Genomic DNA, 4,120 nt, shown 5'->3' on the forward strand with positions numbered 1-4,120 from the left:
AGTCAAAATTTTTGCCCAAGGATTTTACTATCACAATGAACTTTGGTCATCAAAGTCTGAGCCAAAGAAAATTGAAGGTGATTGGTGTAATCAGTTTCCCATTCCTTGGGAATGCCACTAAAGAATGCTACCCTGTTTTGTTGGCTGAATGCAAATATCTTCATTTATTATGTATACATCCAAGTTTATGCTTGTCTGAGGAGAGTTATATTCAGAATTTGAATTCCAAAAAGCAAGCCCCTGCAAGTCTCCTGATGATTAATTAGTCATTTAAGTTCAATGTTTACTGAGATCCTACTGTGTGCAGTGCTGTGCTAGGTGCTGGGGACCTATATCCCTGTAATATAAATATCCTCCTTGAGATCAAGGAGCTTAGACTGCAATAAAAGAGAGATAAAAACTACCTATAAATGAAACAAGGACTCTAAGAGATGCATAAGCAAAGTGTTAAAAAAAAAAAAAGTAATAAAAGTTATCTGGGGAGAGCAGAGAAGACTCCAGTGAAGATAGAGCATTTCTGGAAATTTAGGTTCCATGAGAGCAATCACTGTTAACCATTGCGTTCTGAAATGTGACTGGGATTTATTTTCATCAGGTATGGTAAGACACATAGGCCCAGTATTGACTGATGTGAAGGAACAAGTTTTTACTCACCAATCCCTGGAAATAGGAGGTCTGGCATGCCATGAAGATCCACATGGGGAAGGTTGGTCAGAAGGCCGAAGAGGAAGAGGAGAAAACATGGCCCAGAGCCTTTATTGGGGTTTTACAGGAAGGAGTGGGTGCAGCAGGGTAGGTATAATGAGCAAGCTAATGATTAGACAGTTTGAATAATTTTGATGGACTCTGGGCTGTTGCAGTGGTCCCTAGTTGTTCAGTACCTGACCCTCGGGTCATTCAGGGCAGGAGAAATATTGGCTTGGTGTGTGAGAGCTTGATAAAGGAGATGTTTGGGGGAGTGGGCTCTGGATTGGTTGGTCTGTACGTTAAAGACATGCTCACAGTGGAGTCGTTTGATCTCTCTAGGAATTAGCTAGCCCTGGGAGGGTCAGTCTCTCCAGCATCAAGGCCTCAGCAAGAGCATCAAGAATATAGAAAATTTCATACATGCTGCTTCCAGCATGCCTGGTAAGTGTAGGTGCTCAACAAGAAGGTATTATATAGATGAATAAGTAAATGAGAGATTATTTAAATGTGACTGGAGTATAGAATAGATGAAAATATATATGGGACTAGGACTAAAAATGTATGGGTATTTTGGGGGTTTTTGTATAAATGTATGGGGTACAAGTGCAGTTTTGTTACCTGCATAGATTGTGTAGATGTCAAGTCAGGGCTTTTAGGGTATCCACCACCCAAATAATATACATTGTACCTGTTAAATAATTTCTCATCATTCATCCCCTCCCACTCCTTCACCCTACTGAATCTCTCCACTCTCTATGTCCATGATTCCACTCTCTATGTCCATCTGTACATATTATTTAACTCCCACTTATGAGTGAGAACGTGCAATATTCATCTTTTGCGTCTGACCTGTTTCATTTAAGATAATGACCTCCAATTCTACCCATGTTGCTGCAAAAGACATGATTTATTTTCTTTTCTAAATAACTTCCACTTTTATTTTAGATTCAGGAGGTACATGTGCAGGTTTGTTACTGAGGTTTGGGGTACAAATGATCCTGTCACTCAGGTAGTGAGCATAAAATCAAATAGGTAGCATTTCATTTCACCTCTTGCCTCTCTTCTTCCCTCCCCACTCTAGTATTCCCCAGTGTCTATTGTTCCCATCTTTATGTTCAGGTGTATCCAGTGCTTGGATCCCACTTATAAGTAAGAACATGTGATATTTGGTTTTCTGTTCCTGCATTAATTCATTTAGGATGATGGCTGCCAGCTACATCCATGTTGCTGCAAAGGACATGATTTTGTTCTTTTTTATGACTGCATAAGATTCCAAAAACACAGGATTTCATTCTTTAAAAATGTACATTGAAGCCAGATGGGAAGGCTTGCATTCCATGCTAAGAAGCTGGTCTTGCAACAAATTTTAAAGTAGTTCTGAATATCCACTATGTGCCCTGTAATGAAATCAGGATAATTACATTGGCCACTCAAGTAATGACTAGTAAACTAGAGAGGTTTTTGTTTACTTTTTCTCAGAAGTCTTTTTCTATATTATTTCACATCATCTGTCTTAGTGAGTTTGGGCTGCTATAACAAATACCATAGACTAGGTGGCTTTAACAACAAGCATTTATTTCTCACAATTCTGCAGGCTGAGAAGTCTAAGATTAAGGTACCAGCCTGGTAGGGGCTCTCTTCCTGGTTTGCAGGTGGCCATCTTGCTGTATCTTCACCGGAGGAGAGAGAGAGAGATCATCTTTCTGGTATCTCTTTTGATAAAAGCATTCATCTCATCATGAGGGGCTCCACTCTCATGACCTCATTACCTCCCAAAGACTCCACCTCCAAATGCTATCACACTGAGGATAAGGGTTTCAACATAAGAATTTTGGGTAGATACAAGCATTGAATTCATTGCACCATAGACAAAAGTGGAAATTAGCCTTCTATAAATACCAGTTCATATTCTATGTGCTCTGGAATGTCTTCCCTAATCAAGTTAATCTGCCTTTTTTATATTCTGTTTTGGGTCGTGCTTCTTAGGCTTTAATGTACGTAAGAGTCACCTGGCAGATCTTGTTAAAATGTATATTGCGATTCAATAGGTCTGGGGTGGAATGGAGCTGATTCTGCCTTTCTAATGAGTTCTCTGGTGATTCCAGTCCTGCTGGTCTAGAGAGTGTACTTGGAATAGTAAGGTTTCAGAGGGTGGACTATTTTTTATTAGATAGGCAATACAGTATACAAAACTGGTTAAGAGCAAGTCTGGATTTGAACCGTGACTGCTGCATGTGGTTGAGGACAAGTTACTTTATCTCTCTAAGCCTCTGTTTCCTGTTAAATGACAACAAATAGTACCAACTTCAAATGGTTGCTTTAAAAGGCTTAGCACAGTATTTTATACTAACAGTTAAAAGAAAACACCATAATAGTAACAAGAATGGCAAAAATAGTAACCATGGAAACATTTAGGATAGAAGGATAACCACATAAACTTGGATTGTATCCAGTGAGTGTTCCTGACAGCTCAGGGTCAGGATTCTAAAATGGTATCTAACCACCCTCCCAACACATTTATGACAGTCTGATTAACATTTTTCCCTCCCAGTGATGGAAACAAGAGTAGGTTCTTTTCCTGCTACATAGCTGGGCCTTTACATAAAGAAAAGGCTCACAAAATAAAACACAAAGTAAAACATAAGTAATCTTTAAGAATATTCCTAGCTTCCTCAACCCAGTGAGGGAGAGAAAGGACAGATAACCAGCTAAGAGGGAAATGAAGGGTTATGGCATCTCATGACTCCTGATAGAATTCCCGATACACTGTAAAGCAGGAGGGTGTCAAATGTTACTCTAGCAGCTGGCAGGACCCCATGGGATGAGTCTTGCTTTGATAATTCTGCAAACATATCACAGCATATGCAATAGCAGAAGAAGCACGAACCCCAACTGGTCTTGTCTCAAGCTGCCTTGGGGATATATGGTCACAGAAATACAAGTTTAAAAAATTTAAACTCTTGAAACTTTTCGAGACCGACTAGACACTTCTAAGCTATGCTACCCAGGCCCAAGTAACCTAATGATCCTTTTAAAACATACTGCTAAGAGCTAATGACATTCTTACATTTCAAACATAGTTTTGTGTTAATTCAAATTGCTGGGAGGATCATATGATCCCAGGAGTTTGAGAGCAGCCTGGACAACATGGTGAAACCCTGTCTCCATAAAAAATACAAAAATTCGTCAGGTGTGGTGACACATGCCTGTAGTCCCAGCTTCTAGGGAGGATGAGGTGGGAGGATCACTTGAGCCCAGGGAGCTTGAGGCTGCTGTGTGCCATGATCACGCCACTGTACTCTAGCCTGGGTGACAGAGCAAGACCCTGTCAAAGAAAAAGAAAAAGTAAAAGAAAAAAAAAGAGGGAGGGAGGGAGGGAGGGAGGGAGGAAGGAAGGAAGGAAGGAAGGAAGGAAGGAAGGAAGGAAGGAAGG

The sequence above is a fragment of the Piliocolobus tephrosceles genome, chromosome 4 (genome assembly GCF_002776525.5).
Source record: "Piliocolobus tephrosceles isolate RC106 chromosome 4, ASM277652v3, whole genome shotgun sequence".
NCBI classification, from domain to species: Eukaryota; Metazoa; Chordata; class Mammalia; order Primates; family Cercopithecidae; genus Piliocolobus; species Piliocolobus tephrosceles.